This window comes from Ictidomys tridecemlineatus, chromosome 6, assembly GCF_052094955.1.
Source record: "Ictidomys tridecemlineatus isolate mIctTri1 chromosome 6, mIctTri1.hap1, whole genome shotgun sequence".
NCBI classification, from domain to species: Eukaryota; Metazoa; Chordata; class Mammalia; order Rodentia; family Sciuridae; genus Ictidomys; species Ictidomys tridecemlineatus.
The window spans coordinates 8,353,501-8,366,239 of NC_135482.1; the positions used below are offsets into that span (position 1 = coordinate 8,353,501).

Consider the following 12,739-nt stretch of genomic DNA (forward strand, 5'->3'; position numbering starts at 1 on the left):
TTCAGCTTCTCTTCATTCGTTAGCAAGAGGGCTGGACAGCGCATCGGCTTCCCTTGGGCTCTGTTTTTTTTTGGTACCAGGGATTGAACTCAGGGGCACTCGGCTGACCCACGTCCCCAGCCCTATTTTGTATTTTATTGAGAGACAGGGTCTCACTGAGTGGCTTAGGGCCTTGCCATTGCTGAGGCTGAACTCGCCATCCTCCTGCCTCAGCCTCCCGAGCCGCTGGGATCACAGGCGCGCCCCACCACACTGGCTGGACTGGGGACTTTTGAAGGGCCCTGGGTTGTCTAGGCAGAGGCTGTGTCTTAGGGCAGCTCTGGTGAGCACGGGGTGGACAAGCTTGGGGAAGGGCAGCTGCCGCCTAGGAGCCCTTTTCCGAGGGACGCGGGAGTCACCGTCCTCCGCAGCAAGTCCCCTGTTATCGCCGCGGTCCCCGCCACTCTTCCGAGCTGCATCTTGGGTTTCAGCCTGAGTCGGTGATAGCGGGGTGGGGAGCCGGGCAGGTGGGTGGCTCCTCCTGGGTTATCTCCAGCCTGCGGCCGCGGGAAAGTGAGAGCTTGTTATCTGCCCACTTCCCTCCGGAGATAGGCCGCTCACAGCTCTCCTGTTCCGCCCCGGCTGCCCCTGTCACCCATGGCCCCGGAGACGGGCACCGCCCGCAGCACCGGTGCCTGTCCCTCTTGAGGCCAGGGGTGGGGTGAGAAGGGGGTGGGGGTGAGCACTGGGGGGGGCTGGGCGCGCCCGGCCCCTTCACTCCGTTTTTCACTGAGCACCTACTATGTGCAGAACATGGCAGATTTCAAAGCCGCCACACCCCGTGGCCTGGGCACGGGCCAGTCAGGTGCCTGGAGGATCCTGGCGAGGGCAGGGTGCCCACTGGATCCTGGCTCTGGAGGAGTCTGGGGCCTCTGGTGCGGTCCCTGCAGCGGGGACACTAGGTCGGAGCAGGGGCGAGTTACCCAGGTTCGGGTCACTTCAGGGTTTCACAGCTGCGTCGCTTCCCTGGGGCTCCCAGCCTACGTGTCCCTGTCACGGGGCCATGCACGTGGGCCCCCGTGAGGGAGCGCAGAGCTCCTTCCTCTGGGGGCCAGTTTCTGGGCTGTGAAATGGAGCCGAGGGCGCGTTCCGCCAGGCCCTGGCACACTCGGCGGCAGGCGTGGACGGCCGGTCACCCGGTCACCGTGCCCGGTGTGGACGTGGGGGAGCCTGAGGACACTGCCGCTGCACGATGGTGGCTTCAAAAATAACTGCTTCTGCCGGGAGCCGTGGCCTGTGGTCCCGTGGCTCAGGAGGCTGAGGCAGGAGGACTGCGGGTTCAGAGTCGGCCTCAGTGAGAGCGAGGCTCTAAGCAGCTGAATAAAATACAAAGTGGGGCTGGGGCTGAGGCTCAGGTCGATTCCCCTCAGTCAGTCCCTGGTCCCCCCCCCCCCCCCCCCCCCCCCCCCGTAAAACAGCTGCTCCAGCCGGCGCCTGGGATGGGGACACGGCAGTGACAGGGCTAACCAGGCCTTTAGGAGCCAAGTCCCGCGGGGGCTCAGGGGGTCCTGGGCGTGGCGGCTGGCGGGAAGGTGCACCTGAGCCTGGTAACGGCCGCCCAGGTGACGGCGCCCGACCCGCAGGGCCCGTGGCAACCCTACGAGGGACTCGGTGCTGAGGCGCCATCACAGGTCGGCATGGGCGGGAGGCAGGGGGCCGCAGACTCGCAGGGCTACAACCAGGTGTGTCCGTGTTCCCAGGACCCAGGTGAGGGACCCGGCCCGGAGCGGCACGTTCTAGATGGGCGAACGCTGTGACGTGTGAGCTGGGCCTCAATAAAGCCCCCAGAAAAACCCCAAATGGAGGGACTCCTACACAGTGCCCAGGCAGCCCTCCTGAAGGGACGGGTCAGGAAGCACCACAGACGGGGACACAGAGGGGACTAAGGGACTCAGGCCAGATGACACGGGGTCCTGAAGGAATCAGGGAACAGGGCCAGGGATGAGCAGCTGGTGACGGCCGGGCACAGTGGCCACGCCTGGGACCCCTGTGGCTTGGGAGGCTGAGGCAGGAGGATCACCAGTCCAAGGCCAGCCTCAGCGACGTAGTGAGGCCCTGTCTCCAGAAGGGCTGGGGGTGTGGCTCAGTGGTGAAGCTCCCCTGGTTCAACCCCTGGTACCAAAAAAGGAAAGAAACACTAGTGACCTCGGGATCAAGTCTGTAGTTCACGGAGCGAGCGGAGCACGTGGCGGTGCCAGTGTGATGACGCGCTGTGGGCATGGAGATGCCCTCAGGGACGTGGTAGGGTACCTGGAGACCCCTTCTATGGACCTAAGTTCTTCAGAATTAAACGTTAACAAAGTAGAAGGAAAGGAGAGGGTGGGGTCAGGGGAGGGGTGGGATGACAGGGGAGATCTGAAGATGGAGGCCAGGGCCGCAAGCCAAGGAGTTCAGGTGGCCTCTTGAAGCTGGAGAGGGGAGAGAACGGGTCCTCCCCCAGAAGCAACACAGCCCGGCCGACATCCAGGCCTTTTGAATTGAATTGTGCCATGTTTTAAATCACCATGTGTCTTAGTCTGTTTTCTGTTACTGTAACAGAATGCCCAACACCGGTGAATTTATGAAGGAGAGAGGTTTATTTGGGCTCACAGTTTTGGAGGCTGGGAAGTCCAACAGGGTGCTGTCAGCATCTGCTTGCCTCGTGCCTCCTGCGTGTGGAAATGAGGAAGAACGAGCAGATGCAGGTGGAAGAGACGAAACAGGAGGGGCTTGGCCTTAGAACTTGACGCCATGAGAGTGACCCCAGTCCTGCAAGAGAGCGGTGTTCTCTGGAAATGGCCCGATACCTCTTAAATCCTGTCCCACCCTCTCAATGCCGTCACATTGGGGACCAAGCCTCAAGGTGACTTTTGGTGAGGACAAACCGTGTTCCTGAGCGAGGGCACACCCTGTCCTTCAAGCACCTCGCGGGTGAAACACTGCTGTAGTCCCCAGGGCTGTTAATTTATCAGCCTCGCGGTTTACAGACCAGGAACCAGAGGCACAGAGAGGTTCAGCCGCTCGTCCAAGGCCACACGCTCTGCCCGAGGCGGGGTGGCATTCTGGGTGCAGTCGCTGCACCCCCTGCCCCGCTTCACCTTGCCCACCCCCACCCCCCCCCCCCCCCGTCACCCGGCTAAGGCCAGGCCTTCACAGTGAGCACCAGCTCCTGGGGGGCGGGGGGGGTGACCTTGTCATTCTTCATTTTACAGTGGGGACAGCGCGGCCCAGCAGGGTGGAGCCCTGGCTCAGGCCAGGCGCGACCCAATGCTGCTCCTCCCTGCCAGAGGCTGGCGCTCAGTGAGGGGCACAGGGACTTCTGGCCCCGCCACCCCTTGGCCCTCTCCGGCGCCGTGGCTCCATTCCCTGGGTTCCCGGAATAGGACTGGTGTCCTGGTCAGATGTCCCCACACTCCTGCAGGCCAGAGGCTGAGGGACATCCCGGTCCCATTGTTCAGTGCAGGAAGCCTGGGATCTAGGGAGAAGGATCCTTCGCAGAGAGGTGAAACCCAGGGAGCTGGGCCTGGCTGGGCCTGGACAGAAGGCAAGAGGCTGGGGTGGGGCTGCACTGCCCCCGTGGTCACTGGCTTCGTTTATCAGAAACCCTTGGAGGAGGGGTGGCCGGGCCGGGTGGTGCACACCAATTCCAGTGACCTGGGAGGCTGAGGCAGGAGGTCCTAAGTCTGAGGCCAGCCTCAGCAACTTAGTGAGAGCCTGCCTCAAAACAAAAGCAAAACAAAACAAAACAAAAAACAAACAAATACAACAACAAAAAAAACCGACAGAGAACTATCTCATTGGTAAAGTGCCCCAGGGCTCCATCCCCCCTCCCCCCCTATAAAAAATAAAACCCTTGAGGAGGAGTGGACCCAGGGTTGGGGCCACCTGGTGACATCAACCCAGGTAGCCTGGTAAGTGCTCTCATTTAAGGTGTGGCCTTCCCCCTTAAGGTTTTGGTTAAATCTCTCAATTTTTAAGAGAAGGCCAGATGTTAGGAAAGAGTGTGAGGCCCAGGAGACCACGGCTCTGCCCTCAGAGCTGCCCACTTCTCCCTGGGTGGCATGCAAATGAGATGGCATGCAAATGAGACAGTATGCAAATGAGCAGACCTCAGTTTGCAAAGGCTGCACTTGCCCTCCTTCCCATCATGCCTTGCAGGTGGCAGTGCCTTGAGGCCCCAGGTTTGTCTGCTGGGTCCCCAGCGGTATCTCTGGGCCTAGGCCCGCCCCTGGCACAGAGTAGCTTCCCTCATCTGTTGAACTCGGTGAAGGAACGAATGACCAGCAGGGCGGGAAGCTGAGGAAGGCTATGGGCCTTGCTGACCGCCCGGGGCAGGGCTCTCACCTCTGAGGGCCTCTCTGCTCACTGGTACACTGCGGGTGGCCCAGGTCCCCAGGGAGGCACTTGGGCTGAGGGCACCAGCCTGGTACCTAGGAGTTGTCCCTAAATATGGAAAACACAAGCCTTTCAATACAGAGATACCAATCAAAATCCATTATTATTTATAACTTCAAAAAAGTGGAAATAACCGTGATGCCCAACAAGAAGGGAATGGCTAGATAAACTATGGAACTTCCACTGGACCAAATATTAGGCGGCCAATAAAAATGAAGCTCAGAGAAAGGAAAAAGAAATGGGGGCAAAATAACCGAAAAAAGGGCCCGTGATCTAAAGGCAGGGCCGCAAAGCAGGATGCCACCGTTGGCGGTTTTTTCTTTTAATATACAGTATGATCTCAGCCATGGATTTTTTTTAAAAAAAGTCCTCAAACAAAAAAACTATGGGAGGAAATACATCACGCCTTAACAATGACGGTCTCTGGGTGGGGGGCGGTGGGTGGTGACCTTTCTTCCTTATTTTGACTTTTCTGCATTTTTCAGATTTTGTAAGTAAGCTTGTATTGTCGCTTTTGCAGTAAAGAAATGAAAAAAAAATAGCATTTTGGGAACGGGGGTGGGGCTGTGTGAGACCTGCCCAGCTGCACGAGTCCCGGGGGGCACTGGCTCAGGGAGGGTTCTGGGCTTGCAGGTGCTGGCCGAGTATCAGAACCAGGGCCACTGCCGTGGGACTCAGTGGTACGTCCTGTCAAATGGGCCTGACCGTCCGTGTGTCCTGTGGTGTCATTATTATCGGATCCTGGAAGAGCAGCTCTGGCCTCAGACACCCCCAAAAATGCTAGTGATCTTGCCAGGGAGTCCCCGGGATTGATTTTGGCCCCCAGAGGTTCAGCTGTCCCCGAGTCTGAACGGGGGTGATCTCCAGGAACTTCACGGTGAGGGCGGAGCTCGGCCAGCGGCAGCGTCCAGGCTTGTGGCCAGGCTCTTCCCCTGCGCTGTGACTGTGGGGACTCACTCAACCTTCCTGGGCCTGGGCGTCCTCCGCAGAAGGCCCTGCCCAGAGGCCTCTGAGTTTCCTAAACTCCCTCTTTACCCGAAGCCATCTCCTCGGCCCTCGGGGGAGGCACCCGGGGGCTGAGTGGGACCCCTGAGTGGCCGGGGTCTCTGAAACCTTACTCTGGCTGTGACCGTGATTCCAGTCGCTGTTCCCTGGGGGACTGGGTCCGCGGTGAGGGTGGGCGTCTCCCAGGGGGTCTCTGTCTGTTGGGAGGAGGTCACCTGCAGTGTCCCTCAGTCCCCCTGCCCCATCACCCTTGGGAGGGCCCGGGAGGGGAGGATGGCGGCGTCTCTGGGCAGCAGTGTGTCCACCAGCAGGAACCAGGTGGCACACACCCCCTCAGCCTGGGCCAGCAGGAGCTGGGTGGGGCCTGGGGTTTCTGGTGGCCTCTGTCCAGGGTGCCATGCGAGCCAGAGGACCTCAGCCGGGGCATCCCGGCCTCCTCCTCTGCTCTCACAAGTAGTAGTTGTGCGCACACACGTGTGTGCCATGCTATAGACCCAGACCAGGGCCACAGACCTAATTAAGGACTCGTGTGTGTCCAGTGATCTTCATGGGTCCCGGCTGCCCACAGTCACCTCTGTGAATGCTGAGAACCATTCTGCTAGACAGCACTGATGGCGGGGAAATGAGGCTCAGAGAGGTCGAGAGATTCACCCAAGGTCAGCAAAGGGCAGCACCAGGATTTGAAGCAAGGCTGCCTGGCTCAGGTCCACCCTGTGACTTGGGCTTTGAGAGTGGTTAGACCCTCCCAGCTGCTGCTTCAGGAAATGCCAAGAAGCTCCTCATAGACCCATGGCTTTCCTCGGACACATTAGTCACTTTGTGAACTAAAGTTCATCCATCCACACACCCACCTATCCACCAACCCACCCACCCACCCACCCGTCCACCCGCCCACCCATGCACCCACCCATCCACCCACCCATCCGTCCACCCATCCACCCACCTATCCACCAATCCATCCATCCATCCACCCAGTCATCCACTGCCCCTGGGGTGTGGGGGGCATCCCTTGGTGGACGTGTGAAAGCTAAGGCAAAGGTAACTCGACGCTTGAGGGTGGCAGCCCTGATCCAGGGTTCTGAGGAGGTCACTTTGTGAACTAATGTTCATCCATTCACCCACTCACCTATCCACCAACCCACCTACCCACCCTCCATCCACCCACCCACTCATCCATCCATCCATCCATCCACCCATCTACCCATCCATCAACCCATTCCATCCACCCACTCATCCATCCACCCATCCATCCATCCATCCATCCATCCATCCACCCATCTACCCATCCACCCACCCACCCACCAATCTACCCACCCACCACCTACCCATCCATCCATGCACCCACTCATCCACCCACCCACCCATTCATCCATCCACTCACCCACTCACCCATCCATCCACCCATTCATCCATTCACCCACCCACCCATCCATCCATCACCCACTCATCCATATACCCACCCATCCATTCATCCATCCATCCACCCACCCACCCACCCACTCATCCATCCACCCACTCATCCATCCACCCACTCATCCATATACCAATCCACCCATCCACCCGTCCATCTACCCATCTACCCATCCACCCGTGCACGAAGCGCTGGGGTATAGACAGGAACAAGATTCATTTTCTTCTTATAACTCAGGGAGTTTTGGGAAGAGGAGGTGACAGCTGAGCTCCAGTCAGAGGGAGAAGGGCAGGAGGGGCGTCCAGGCCCAGAGTGTGTCTGATGCATGGGGGAGCCCCAGGTTCCCAGGAGGGCTGGGAAAGGGGAAGGGGAGGAGGGTCAGCTGCCGTGCCCGCTCCGCCCTCTGCAGGGGCGGGGAATGCAGTCTAGGAAAGGCTGTGCTCCCTGCCCTCGTGGTCTCCAGGGGAAGGGGAAGTGGAGGCTGGGCTGGGGCTGGGTGGGGCTGAGCTCAGAAGGCGGGAGGGGGTGGCAGAGCAGCACCCAGCTGTCCCTCGGAGGTGGGGACAGGGAAGCCCACCAGCACCCTGGCTTCTCTGGTCTCCTCCAGCCGCTGGCCTCCTCCTTCACCCCCAGGTCTGTCGAGGCTCCCCCAGGGGCAACCTGCCCGCCTGGCCAGGCCCGGACATGGGCTCTGCTGGGACGGGGCGTGGTCCATCTTGTTCACCCGGACTCCTGGCTCCAAGCGCAGAGCTGGCCCTCGAAGCCCACTCTGTGCCAGGCACCATCCCAGGGCAGTAACTCGCCAGCTTCTCAGGATGACCTTGAGGGCAGGGCCTTAGGGGCCATTAGGTGCATCAGTCTCCAGATTTTCTTTTAAGGGAAACTTGGGTGATGGTGAGCACGGTGGGCGGGGCTCCTAGGGAGGTGCTGGGGCTCAGGGCTCCACAGCTGTGGGGTAAATCTTCCCCTGCCCCTGGGGTGTGGGGGGCATCCCTTGGTGGACGTGTGAAAGCTAAGGCAAAGGTAACTCGACGCTTGAGGGTGGCAGCCCTGAGACTGGAGAAGATCTGGTTCAAAGGTTCCAGAAAGTTCTGACATGCTGTGACCCTGTCCCTGCACCAGCATTGTTGAACAGGCAAATGACCCACCAGCTTTTAGGTGTAGCTTGAATGGGCAGGAGAGCAACCTACTTTCTAAAAATTTAAATGTTAATTTTTTTTTGCTACCAGGGATTGAACCCGCAGGTGCTTGACCACTGAGTCACATCCCCAGCACTTTTTATTTAGAGACAGAATCTTGCTAAGTTGCTTAGGGCCTCACTCTTGCTGAGACTGGCTTTTAACTTGCGATCCTCCAGCCTCAGCCTCCTGAGTCTCTGGGATTACAGTGTGCACCACCAAACCTGCTAAATGTTAATTTGGTGGTGGGTACTGGAGATTGAACTCAGGGACACTCGACAACTGAGCCACATCCTCTTTATTTTGTGTTTTATTTAGAGACGGAGTCTCACTGAGTTGCTTAGTGCCTTGCTGTTGCTGAGGCTGGCTTTGAACTCACGATCCTCCTGCCTCAGTCTCCCAAGCCGCTGGGATTACAGGCGTGCGCCGCTGCACCTCTAAATGTTGATTTTTAATTGAGACATGATGATTGTGCATTTTGGGGTTCGGCGTGGTATTTCAGTATATGCACACTGGGTGCTGATCAGGGTGATTGTCGTGTCAATCACTTTAACCTGGATCCTTTCTTTGTGCTGGGAACTTTCAGGATCCCTCTCCTGACGATGTTGCAATACTCTCTCCATGACCTCAGCCCTGGCCATCCTAGGGCGCTGCAGAGCATGCAGTCACCCTTCTGTCCAGCCTGTGCGCTGACCCCGCCATCCCTGCTCCAGCCGCCACCCTGGCTCTGCTCAGGGCTGCTCCACTGCTGCCACTTCCTCAACTTCTGCATATCAGTGAGCACACGTGGCTTTCCCTCCCTGTCCCCGCGTCCCCACATGCCACTTCCTCCCGCTCACCCGTGTTGCTGCAGATGACAGAATCACCCTCTTTTCCGGCTGCGTGGGAGGCCACTGTGGACAGGCCACGTTTTCTTAAGCCACTAATCCCCCGATGGACGCTGGGGTCGAGGGCACTTCTTGAAGGACGCTGCAGGGATCATCGCGGAGTGCACACCTCGGACCTGCTGCGCTCCTGTCCCCGGCTCTGGGCCCCGCGGCGGGGTCAGGGGAGCAGAGCACGGTCTTGTGTTTTGAGGAACCTCCGCTCTGCGGGCTGTCCTGCCAGTGCTGGCCACGGGTCTGGGACTCTCCCTTCCTCCACGTTCTCACCCGGCATTTGCTATTTCTTGTGATTTTGATGATAGCCACACTGACGGGTCACGAGCTCTCTGGGGGCTGGATTTGCGTCTCTCTGGTGATTCGCGATGCAGACGTTTCTCCACGTGCATCTTGGCCTTCGTAGGTCTTCTTGGCAGGGATGTCTATTCAGGTCCTCTGAATTTTTCCCCTTGGAACTCGTGGGACTGAGTCCAGGGACTTGTGCACGATAGGCGAGTGCTCTCCACGGACCCTTATTCCAGCCCTTTTCAAATTTTAGTTTGAGATGGGGTTTTGCCAAGTTGCTGAGGCTGGCCTCGAACCTGCAATCCTCCTCCCACAGCCTCCCAGAATCACTGGGATTACAGGTGTGCGCCATGGTGCCTGGCTGGATTTTTTTTTTTTCCTGTGAGCAACCTGTCTTGAAAGGCTCAGCTCTCCCTGTCACCCTGTCACCATCAGAGGTGAGATGAGTCATACATGCATCCATCCACTCACTCGCAGCTGCATGGCGGGCCAGGCCCTGCTCTGGGCACTGAAGATAAACCATAGAAAGTCTCCGTTGGCAGGGGCTTGCAGAAACACAAGAAAGACAGGCAGCGAAAGACCGAGCACGATTTACCAGCCTCAGCAGGAGCAGGAAGTGAAGGCTGGGGGTGCTGGAGGCAGGGGCAGGAGTCGGGGAGGTCTGCTGATGGGTGGCATCTCACATTCCAGAATGTGGGAGCCGGTGGGAAGGGAGACCCCAGCTAGTGGGCACAGCGTGGGTGGCGGCTCTGAGGAAGGGGTGTGCTTGGTGAGTCTGGGGAGCAGCCCGAAGCCCCAGAGCTGGAGTGGAGTGAGTTAGGGGAGTGGGGGGACTGAGGAGAGGGAGGTTGTGGGGTTGCTCAGGGCCGCGCGTCCCTGTCTGGGCTCCGCGGGAGTCACTGGGGGCTTTGAGCAGAGTCTCTGGCTGTGGTGCTGCATGGATGGCAGAGTCAAGGACAGGGCGGGAGGCCAGGCAGGAGACCACAGTGGCCTGGTTTTGGGCGCTGGTGGTGGGTTATTTTGACCATTGATCCAACAGGATTGGCAGTGGATCATGATCCGTTAGCTACTGCTGCGTAACAAACCAGCCCAAATTTAGTAGCTTAAAACTTACAAGAAGCCAGGCTCGTTGGCGCACTCCTGTAATCCCAGTGGCACGGGAGGCTGAGGCAGGAGGATCACAAGTTCAAAGCCAGCCTCAGCAATGGTGAGGCCCTAAGCAGCTCAGTGAGACCCTGCCTCTAAATAAAATGCAAAATAGGGCTGGGGATGGGGCTCAGTGGTCGAGTGCCCCTGAGTTTAGTCCCCAGTACCCTCCCCACCCACAAAAAAAAAAAAAAAAAACTTACAAGAAGCAGCTTGTTCTCGTAGCTTCTGCAGGTCAGGAAGTCAGGAAGCCAGGGCTGAGCAAGGCTGTGTGGCTTGGGGTCTCACACAGCTGTGGTCAGTGGCTGGACTTGGGACTGCGTGGGCGGCTGGGGCTGCAGAGGCCAGCGTCCAGAGAACCAAGTGCTGCTTCCCGTGACAGCCTCAGGGGCCACGGAGCGGGCTCCACTCAGCCAGCCCACCCTGGCCGGCCGCGGCTCCTCCCTGGGCAGCCTGGAGGGGGTTCTCCTGGGCAGCGAAGAGGAACCAAGCAGGCCTCGGCCTGGACCCCGTGCTCTGCCTCGGAGCCGTCCTTCTGGGCCTGGCCTGCTCTCCTCCTTGTATGTGTGAGCAGGAGTGTGCTCACGTGCTTGTGAGTGCTCACTTGTGTGTGTGTCTGTGAGCGCCCCCCCCCCAAAACTTCTCCTGGCCTCTGCTGAGGAGGCCCTTCTTAGATCTGGGCAGCTGCCCCAGGCCCAGACTCCCACCTGGCCACAGAGTCCTCCCACAGCAGTTCTCCAGCCAGCCTCCCTTCACCTTTCCTGGGCCTGTCACCTGTGCCTGTCACCTTCTGACGGGCCCCTCCTCTGACCCTTGTGGCCTCGGGAGCTGGCTCTGCAGAGGCAGATGTCGCGATCACATGCTCTTGCTTATGAGAAATTCTAGAAAAGGCAAAACTCAGGTGCCCGAGGGCAGGTCGGGGCTGCCCGGGAGGGAGCTGGAGAGGGACGGCCTGAGAAAGGGGCAGGAGGGGCCACGGGGCAGTGGGACGCTCTGGGCCTGGTCACGGAGGTGGCAGTCGCGTAGCTCGCTGAGCACCTACTATGTGCCTGGCGCTGTTCTGGACACTGGGTCCCCGCAGTGGACAAAGGAGAGTCCACAGGATGGGGGGATGGCCAAGGACGACTCGCTGTGTCACAGGCAGGGAGCCAGGATGCCCAGGCAGGAGACGCCAAGCCCTTCCCTTCTCCCCGGGACGTCCCTCTCCTCCCCTAGGAGTCTCCCTCTGGGGTGGGGGGGGCCAGGCTCGGGAGAGAGGGGACCTTGGTGACCTGTGCTCCCCGTCCAGCAGGAAACGATACTGGCGAGGAGGGACCCCACCACTGCATGCCCTCCTCCTGTCCCCCTGCACCCCCCACCCCCCCGCCCCCCCTCACCCAAGGTCACTCTGTGGTGATGCTCATTGGGCTGTTTCCCTGCCCTTTCAAACCACAGAGCTGCTCATTGGGGGACTTCTTTGGCTCCGCCCACACGACCCAGCCAATCGGCCTCAAGAGCAGGAGGATTGTGGGACGTGGAGAGGTTGGTGTGGGTGAGAGGCTTGTGGGAAGCCCGTGGTGGCAGTTGGGCTCTGAGGGTTTATCGTGAGGAGCTGTTTTGTTTGGCGTTTGTAGTTCTAAAAATAAAGTTAGTTTCTTTTGACAAGTGGCTCCTGAATTGTGCCCAGCCAGACTGTGGCATTTGGTGGCCCGTTTGGGGAACGAACCCGCGACCTTGGCATTATCAGCACCAAGCTCTAACCGGCAGCCCACACAGGCCCCAGGCCTGGACACGGCCTCGCCCAGGACACGGGACCACGTGGCCCATGTGCAGATCCACACCTCCAGCCTGGTGCCCGGTCCTGTCCCCACACGCCCGGTGTCCTCCACACTCTGGGGTCACCCGGCGCCCAGCTTCGTGTTTCTCTGACCTCGCGGCAGCCCCGGGAGGCGCGGTGGCTTCAGCCGTTCTGCAGCTGAAGAGGTGACAGCGGCGGTGACCTATCTGACCTCCCAGGTCCGAGGCCGACAGTGGCAGACCTGGGAGAGAAGCAGGTGGCCTGGCCCGGGTGTGGGTCTGTGGGTCTCTGTCGGGACCACAGGGGCTGGGCCCCCATTTCCAGCGTCCCCTGCCCACCCAGAAGCCAAGACCCTTCTCGCCGTGTGATGGTGTGGGGTGGCTTATTGTCCCCGTTGTCCAGAAGAGGAAATGACGGGACAAAGGATGGTGATGGGTCCTGCTCAAGGTCACGCAGGGGCTGACATTGGGTCCCACACAGGCTGCTCCCCCTGACTCTCATCCAGTCACCCTTGCCTGGCTCGACTGTCACTGCAGGTCACTGTCAGGGACAGCGTCCTGCTGCACAGGGGCAGGAGTTTCCCACAGGGCTGTGAGCAAGGGGGCTTAGGGGCGTCAGGGGGTCACGGGTGCTGGACAGGTTC

The 12,739-nt window shown here is 59.6% G+C and overlaps 1 long non-coding RNA gene across 2 annotated transcripts; it reads right to left on the minus strand.

Annotated features, from left to right (window-relative positions):
* Positions 1-8,288: 8,288 nt before the first annotated feature.
* On the minus strand, positions 8,289-11,673 carry LOC144378509 (uncharacterized). Of its 2 annotated transcripts, XR_013440245.1 has the most exons (3): positions 10,523-11,673; positions 10,288-10,414; positions 8,289-9,681 (listed from the first exon to the last, which is right to left on the minus strand). It is a non-coding gene; the product is annotated as an uncharacterized LOC144378509 (long non-coding RNA). The 2 variants fall into 2 exon arrangements; XR_013440244.1 differs by having other exon boundaries at positions 8,289-10,414.
* Positions 11,674-12,739: the final 1,066 nt, after the last annotated feature.